Here is a 9303-nt window from a genome sequence, read left to right on the forward strand (position 1 = left end):
CTGGCTTCCTCAGGAACTGCATGCACATGTTATGCAGATATGTACTGTGGCACACACACATAAAACAAATTTTTAAAAAGTTGCAGTGGGGCCGGGCGGTGGTGGCGCACGCCTTTAATCCCAGCACTCGGGAGGCAGAGCCAGGCGGATCTCTGTGAGTTCGAGGCCAGCCTGGTCTACCAAGTGAGTTCCAGGAAAGGCGCAAAGCTACACAGAGAAACCCTGTCTCGAAAAACCAAAAAAAAAAAAAAAAAAAAAAAAAAAAAAAAAAAAAAAAAAAAAAAAGTTGCAGTGGGAGCCCAGTGTGGCGGTGCATGCCCTTAAGCCCAGCACTTGGGAGGCAGAGGCAAGCAGATCTCTGTGTCAAGGCCATCCTGGTCTACAGAGTGAGTTCTAGGACAGCCAGGGCTGTTATACAAGGAAACCCTGTCTCGAAAAACAAAAATGAAAACAAGTAAACAGAAGTTGTAATGGATGCCACACACTGCACATAACGTGTAACCAGAGATGTTCTTGGTTTTTGTTGGCTGTCTTGGTCATAGGCTTCTTGTTAGCAAAAGTGGTTTAAAAGAGCAGTGCGTACATGGATCTGTATCAGATTATGGTGTTTGTCAGAAGCAGTTTCCCTATGTGTTATTTAGTGCTGTCCAATGCAACACTGAGCATTAATAGGAATTGCTATAGCCATGCTGCCTGCCACAATATAGCCAGTTATTGCATGTAACTATTGAGCACTTCTAGTTTGCCTGTAGGAAATGACATTCAAATTTAATTAATTTAAATTTAAGTAGCCGTCCTCGTATGGTCTGTAGCTACCATGTTAGACTGCACAGATTTATGAGATTTAAAAGAGCTCAATCTGTGTGAAAGAGGGCTGACATTGTGATAGACTCATTAACAGAACTATAGGGATGCCTAGAGCTGGTAGGATGGAGCAAGTCTGAAAGAGTCAAAATTGTAATGCGTTATGGGCACAATTCTTCTTACATCTGTTAGCATACGAATAAGCAAAATATGAAATAACGCTCATCTTAGAAGCCAAAAAGTCTGGTTTCAAGGGCTGTTTGATTAACTATCAATTCTACTGAAATGAAAAAAGATTTAAGATTTGCAAAATTTGTGCCATTTGGTAAACAGGGATAACAAACAATGACCCAGCAGCAGCAAACATGGTCACTGAATCCCAACATGTACAGAAGAGTTTCTGGAATGTTCTCCTTAGAGGACGCTGAACTTGTACAGCTGAGAGCATTTTAGGGGATGATGACCAAGAAGCAATGTCAGAGCAGTGAGCTCCCCCATGACAGACTAATGAAAAGGATCACATGAGGAGAAACTGATGAAGGCGTCCTGTGTTTGTTCTTGTTGGCACAACCCACGATACTAGTACAAATGGTGTTTGTTCAGTAACGACTGAAATGTTCCATACGTGTGTTGAGAGAATGTCTGCTACCTATGGTGTATTTAAGTGATGTAAAAATAATGATACAGATGGGCAAGAATCCAAGATGAGAAAGCACTGATTTCACATGACTTAACATTGACTACAGACTTGAACATGGCTGATGTTAAAGCCATCCTTCGCCGGGATCTGAAGACCTGGTTTTGAGCCTTGGTTCTGCAGGCTACCATCTGGGATGCCTTCTTCTGTCCTCCCCATTCCGGCATGTGTAAATGGGTCAGTAATGCCCACCTCACATATTCTTTTAAGGGTTGAATGGAAAACCGGGAAGCAATTTGCACAGGAAGAGTTGCTGTCATCATCATCAGGTATTCTACTTTCTCAACAATCATCTACGGGATGTGGCAGAGCAAAGCTGATAGCCTACACATGAGGAGATCAAGGCTTTGGGGTTAAGTGACTTGCCCATGGTTCTACCATCATGAAGACTGTAGCTGAAGTTTTCCTGTGTCCTACCTGGCCCACAGTCAGGACAAATCTCTCTCACTCACCCATCCTGTGGCTGCTCGGACCCAAATAAACACACAGTCTGATATTATTTTTAAACTATTTTTAAACTATAGACATAGCAAGCTTCTTGCTATCTAGTTCTTATATCTTAAATTAACCCATTTCTATAAATCTATACTTTGCCATGTGGCTTGTGACTTACTGGTACTTTACATCTTGCTTCTTATGGCGGCTGGCAGCATCTCCTTGCTCTCTGTCTTTCTCTCTCTCTAGTTAGAATGTCCCACCCAACCCTATTCTGCCTCACCATTGGCCGAACAGCTTTCTTTATCAACCAATCAGAGCAACACATATTCACAGCATGCAGAACAACATTCCCCCATCAGAAGACCAGTGGGCTGACCAAAACCACAGAACACTGATGAAGTTGCCCCAGTGAATTCAACAGTTTCATACTTTTTTCAGATACCTTGTTCTAGAGAGGTCTAAAACGACAAGACTGTAAGGGGAGAGAAGCCCCAGCTACCTTCTATATGGGGAAGGAGAGGCTCTTTCCCAGGGCCCTTGTTAGTTATAACAATCCACAGCCAACTGGACCAGATCTAGCTGCACTGGTAAACACAGTTTTATTGTACCACAGTGTGCTCATTGACTTGGGAGGTGCTTTTGGCTGCTTTGCACTACAACAGCAGAGTTGAGCAACTGCAATAGAGACCATGTGATGTGCAAAGACAGAACTCTGCACTATCTGCCGCTTACCAAATAATTAAAGAGCTTGGCCCTTTGGTCCTCAGGATCTGGCTATTGAAAGGTGTGGCTCACAATACTAGGCAGTGGCTAGCACTATGACCAGTACCGCTAAGCCTTTGGTCCCTAGATTTTTACTGAATGTGTTAGATAGCTGTATGTGTTAACGTGATCACCATTGTTGTTACTCACATGAAACCCCTGTAAAATTGGCTCTAATCACACTCCCTCAGAGAAGGGAGCATCGTCAGACCTTGACCTGAGATTGTAGTCACTCCTGTTTTCCAGTCTCCAGCTGGACATAAACCTGCCCCAGCTGCAAAGGACCTTGGTGGGTGGGGTGTTCGTCAAATCATGTAGGAGATAAAAGGTTAACTGAGGGTGGGTTAACTGTGATGAAGCAGTATTCAACCAGCTCGCATGCTCCAGTGGGCTTTCAGCCCAGCGGCTGAGCTACCCATGCTCCTACAAGTTACCTCAGCAAACTCACTGGCTCATCTAGCTGGCCCTGGGTAGAACTGTTTCTCTGGTTTGTTGGTGCTGTATGGGGGGGGGGGGGATAGGGGTTTCTGTGGATCTCCCCTGGGGAATGTCATGTAACACCCAGAGAAAAGGGCTCGTGCATACACACCAGGAGGGCTTGAGACTTGTGTCCTTGCTCACTTGGGCAGGCATGGTTTTAAGGGTAGAAGGAAAATGCGAACTGAAAAAGTGCTCAGGAAACAGAAGTGGCAAAGGATTTGTCAAATGGTTCGTACACAGATGCGGATCCTCCAACACCAGAGTGTCGGTCCTCCATGGAGAAGGCGTCCTTGCTTCTCCTTTGGGTTTCAGTTCCTGGTGCTGGGTCTGGAGTGGTCACAGGCTGACACGGTATTTACACAGATACAAGTGGAAACTGGGAAACTTCTGCAATGTCAACTCACATTACCAGAAGTCTTTTTCTGTAACTCAACATAATGATGCCACGTTTCTTGAGCTGGCAATGGATGAACGCTGAACACTAGAATATTTTTTTTCTTTTCTAAAATAACTTCATTCAGATAATTTTGACTTGAACATTTCTGCTAGTATAAATTACAATTTGTAATTTGCTTCTTGATTTTTGTTTGTTTGTTTGTTTTGTTTTGTTTTTTTGAGAAAGGGTTTCTCTGTGAAACAGTCCTGGCTATCCTGGAACCCACTCTGTATACCAGGCTGGCCTCGAACTCACAGAGACCCGCCTGCTTCTGCCCCCCAAGTGCTGGGATTAAAGGCATGGGCCATCACCACCCGGCTCTGCTTCTTGATTTTAAAAGTTCATTTTGAATTCTTAGAGGAAAAAAATGTACATGTGAGACTATGAAAGATTTTAATTTTTGAATTCTTGACCATTTATTTTAATTTTGATAACTGGATGAAAATATATTCAAAATGTATATAATACTGGATAATGTTGTATTGGCTTGTATAATTCTTTGAGCATTACTGTCAATGAAACAAGTTCTATTCACTCATTTGTGAGGGTAAGGATATTTTGTGTGTAGGGGAGCCTTTAATAATAAAAGAAATATCTTTTTTTAAAATGTAAGCAACAGATTGGAAAGGGGCTGAATAGAATCATTAATAGAATCATTAGTATGGCCACAGTCCATCACCTACCATTCCCTGGCTTCTGGTAAGGACTCATTAATGGGAATTATATTATTCCACTCTTAGGAATCTGTTTCTTAGAAGAAGAAAGAAGCAGTAGGAAGTCTTCCTCCTTTTCAGGACTGCCCAGCCCTGTTTAGAGCTATGTTCCAGGTAGGGCCAGGCCTCCACCACCAACAGCTCAACTTCTAAGGAGGCTGCCTTTCCTGAGGAGACCCTCAGGTTGCCAGCACAGTCCCTTGAAGCTCCACCTATGGCCCTTTCCCAGGAGGAGGAAGAAGAGCTGCTAGCTGGCCCGGAAACAAGGCACAAGGCCGCCTTTGTCACCTCTGTCCCACAGACGACTGCCTCTCCTGGGTTCCATTAACACAGCCATCGAGGGCACTAAAAAAACCCACTCACAAACCCACTCAATGGGAACTGGCACGGAGCCTTTGTAATTACTCATGTGGATGCCACAGCTCAGCTGGTGGGGACACCTCGGGTGCCTGAAAGAAATGATGAGTTCATTTGTTAACCCATTCATTCATGTGGCACACATAGACTGCATGCCTACTGTGTGCCAGGCATTGTGCTAGGTATGGGGACACAGCTGTGACAGTGACCAATGTGCCCCATTTGTCCTTTGTTCTGAGCTTCTCATGACCTTCTTGGGACTCCTTGATAGAATTTTTCATTATTCATAACGAGCTCCTTTGCATCTCAATCAAGTGTATGCTAATGAAGTGACTCGGGTAAGATCCCTAGATAGACTCAGGATGGGTCTGGTGACTAAAAGGACCTTGGAACTTTCGGTGCCACCCACCAATCCCTCCACCAGCACCCATGGAGAGAGGGTCGGAGCTGAAGACTGAGTACTGTAGAAACGTCAACCAGGAAGTGTGGTGAGGTTATGGACTGGTGAACGCACCCCAACTCCATGAAGGCAAAAGCTCTTGCACCTGAGGCCTTCTAGAGTATGCTGACGTAATTTTTCGCCTGGTTGTTTCTTAGTTTCTTTTATAATAAACTGCATAATGGAAATTACGTTTCTCTGAGCCCTGTGAGATGTTCCAGGAGGAGGGACTGATGGAAAGCCCTGATTTATACCCTGTCAGTCAGCCTATGGGTCCTCCAGGCTTGTGATTACCATCTCAAGAGAGGATACACCGGTGGAACTTCCACCTATCAGGACCACCTTCCCTCTCTCTGGGTAGTTAGTGTTAGAATCGAAGGGAATTGTATGGTACTTTGGATGTCAGAGAACTGGTTGGTGTCCCAAAGCATGAATTTCTTCTCACTCCAATAAGGGTACAGTGGGAAGGGTAGCTAGATCATGAAACTTAATTTCTTTAGGGTGGTGTATTTGATGAGGAGAAGGATGAAACACCTGGGAGCCTGTGGCAGGAGGAACTTATCCTAACTGAAGAGGAAGAAAACGTCCCCAAGGAAGGCTACACGGGAGTTACCCACACAAACAGGAGAAAGGAAAGGGCTCCAGGAAGAGAAGGAAGTAGGGACTAGAGGGAGGCTTGGCAGGAGCTAAGGCTGGACCCAGAGTAGGCGTGAATTTGAAGGCTACTTGTATTAGGTGAGAAAAATGGCAAGAAGCCTCACCTCAGAATGCCCTGTTACCACTTCATAAAGCCTTGGGCGGCCTTGTAGAATTTTCTCTTCCAACACTTCATCACTCCCCAAACCAAATCTTGAGATCTACTTGTATAGAAAACAGACTCACAAGGGCTCTGTATCCACTTCTCTTTTCCTGCTGATTATGGGTTTAAGGCCTTGGGGGATAGAGGCGGAGCTCTCCTTTCCCAAGGCTCCACACTTGGGATTTGTCATCACCCCAACAAAAAGCTGGCTTATTGCCTCTCTGTTTGCCCCGAGACTGTAAGACATGCCTTTGCCAGACCTTGATAACAGCAAAACCTTTATCTGAGATAGTAGATGGACCCCTCATAAAATGCCGACTGTTATAGAAATCAAGGCAGAGTACTGTGAGATTACAAGGAGACTGTTGAACTGTCAGGCCCTCCTGTTAGACCATTCCAACACTACGTGATGGGTGTGTCAACCCCCAACCAAACTCAACCCTCACAGAAGACCCCATGGGGTTTCCTAAGCTTATAGCTCCAGTTTCAGATCCTTCTGTCTAATCAAATTGCTCAATATCCCTCCACAGAAATACGGTAGTAGATTAAATGAATTACTGTATTAATGAGGCAGGATGGTTCACAGAACAATGAGATTTATGGAGCTGATCAATGGAAACTATCGTCACCTGAGAGGCCAGCCTCCGGGCAGCACAGGGCTCAAAGGGAAATCCACAGCATCACATGAACTAGACTTTTTTTTATCTAGTTTGGGGGGTTAGGGAAAAAGACACTCACACACTCTCTTGATGATGTCCTTCTTTATTCTCTATTCTTTAAGGCTTATATGACAGCAGGAAGTTCCAACCTCTTCTGATGGACTGGCTAGACTGGCCTTAGACTTGACCTGAACTGGGACTGGACTGGGACCCCAAACAATCATAACAAGGCATATGTATTGATTGTTAACACAAAGTATTTCCTCATACCAAAGCCCTTAACCTTAATCTACATGTCTTACTGAAGGGGAGCATCACATGCCTCCATGACTCTAGTCCTTTATTATGCATTGTGTGCAATACCACAATAATACAAGAGCCCCTGGTGTGCCTGAGGCATCTTGTGACCAAAGTCATGGGATGGCCGCAAGGCCCCCTCAGGAATACAATTACTGTTTTCCACAAGGATTCTTCAATGTCAAGGTACTTCTAAAAATCAGCTGTTCATTCTAATATCCACCCCATGCAGTGGTTCTGCTAAATTCCTACAGAGTACAGGTAAAAACACTTGGTTTCAGCCAAATGATGCACACCAAAAGCTGTAGCTGCATCTTTCAGCATTAGCGTCTTTCAGCGTTAAGATTAAAGGAATTAGAGACAGCCTAGTTCCTGGGTCTCAGCCATTTCTCTTAATCATTAACTTGAGCTACAATCTAAGCAGCTCTAGCCATGTAACACTTCCTTGTATTTACTTTTATTCATCAAAACTCTGTATAAGCTGACATTATTAATGTTATCAATTAGACAGTACAGCTTAAGAAGAAATCATCTTCACAGTAGTTCACAGGTAAAAATGCTCAGTAGAACGGGATGTTTCCGTGAGATAAACACACTACATTACAGGCAGTGGGGATCTCCCCACACCCAATTCAACCATGCCAGATATCAGAGAAAGATAGCAACAGCAAGCACATAAAGGCAGAGCAGAAGCAAAAGAAATTCTGGGGTCTGTGGCTTGTTGTGTGTGTGTGGGGGGCACTTGCCTAAAGGAGATTGGCCTATCAGGGTCATCTCCTCTTGGTGGGCTGACACCTTGAATTTCAATTTCCACCTGCTGTTCCTCTGACATGGCCACCGGAAAGAAACTTACCAAATACACAAGGCCACCTGTCATGGGAAGAACAGTCTCTAAGTTCTCTTAAGAGCTGTTTTTACTGGAAAGGGATTTTACAAGGCAGTCAACAGGTTGTTCAAGGCTGTAAAGTTTACATAAATAATTTGCAACCTATTCAGTGTCTCCCCTTTGGGCTGTTCAGTGTTGGGGTACCTGTCTAGGGAAGAGTGGCAATTAGATTTTATCCATATACCCTCTAAAGCTGAGCATAAGTGCCTGTTAGTATGTGTAGGTACTTTTATAGGATGGATAGACATCATCCTACTAGAAGAGAAAAAGTTATAGAAACTATGTAAATGACCCTTAAATTATTCCTCAACCTGGGTTCCTGGCATCCTTGCAAAAAGATCATCAGTCTTCTTTTGTTGCAAAGGTAACTCAGAACATTCCAGAGCTCTTACAATTAAGTACAAGTTGCATTCAGCTTGGCAACACCAATCCTTGAGAAAAGTAGAAAAATACCAACCATTCCCTTAAGCAAAACTTAGCCGTTTTGTGGCCAAAGCATCCCAAGGAGGCCCCTAACCCTGAGCCCTTCCAAGGCCCTCTCACAGCTGCTGTTTGATTTCATGAAGACATGAGCAATATCTGCAGTGCACGATGCATCTGGGTAAACCACAGAAGGCTCTTTTAAACCACGGGAACCAACTCTTGCCAGCTCTAACTCCAGATCCTGCTGTCCTTCCAAAGGTCCTGCTCTTCCACGGTGCTGGAGTTTCAATCTCTTTGGTGGTACTGGGGATCAATAGATCATGAATACTGGAACAGAATCCTATTCTTAAGCTGTAATTTTCTCAAGTCCTGGGCCAAGGCATTATCAAACAAGGGTGACCTGTCCCTATACCTATAAACCAGCATTGTTCAGGATAATGAGTAGCCTTCTTCGCTTTGTGGTCCCTCTACTCAAATGCAAAAAGATACTGTGAATCTGGAACAAACTGTATGCAGGATAACTATCCTTTCATGGTAAGCCAGCTTTTTGACATTGCAACATGATGCTGTCATCTACAAAGTTCATGCTTGAGAACCACATCATTGGGTTAGGGGGAAAGTCTATGATGTTTTAAGTAAGATGGTGATTTTGTTTAGGCTGTATATCCCTGGCTGCATGTGGCCCATGGGTCACAAGTTGGGACATACCTACTAGATCAAAACAGTAAAATAGTAAAACTTTCCTAGTATTTGAATAAGCAAAGTGTTTTTTTGTGTATTGTTTTGTTTTGGTTTTTGTTTGTTTGTTTTTAAGGAACTGTAGAATAGATGAGAACAACATCTCCCTCTTTAGCCATAAGGTCCTTCATGAAGTGACATCCTCCAGACAATTTCTTTACACTATAGGTTTGATGATTTGAATGAGAATGGCTCCCATAGGCTCATATATTTGAATGGGTGGTCCCTAATTTATGGAACTTGTTTGAGAAGGATTAGAAAGCATGGCTTTGTTGGAGGAGGCATGTCACTGGGAGTGGGTTTTGAGGTTTCAAAAGCCCACACCAGGCCCAGTTTCGATCTCTCTGCCTCCAACTTATGGATGAGATGTGAGTT

The sequence above is a fragment of the Peromyscus eremicus genome, chromosome 3, assembly GCF_949786415.1.
Source record: "Peromyscus eremicus chromosome 3, PerEre_H2_v1, whole genome shotgun sequence".
NCBI classification, from domain to species: domain Eukaryota; kingdom Metazoa; phylum Chordata; class Mammalia; order Rodentia; family Cricetidae; genus Peromyscus; species Peromyscus eremicus.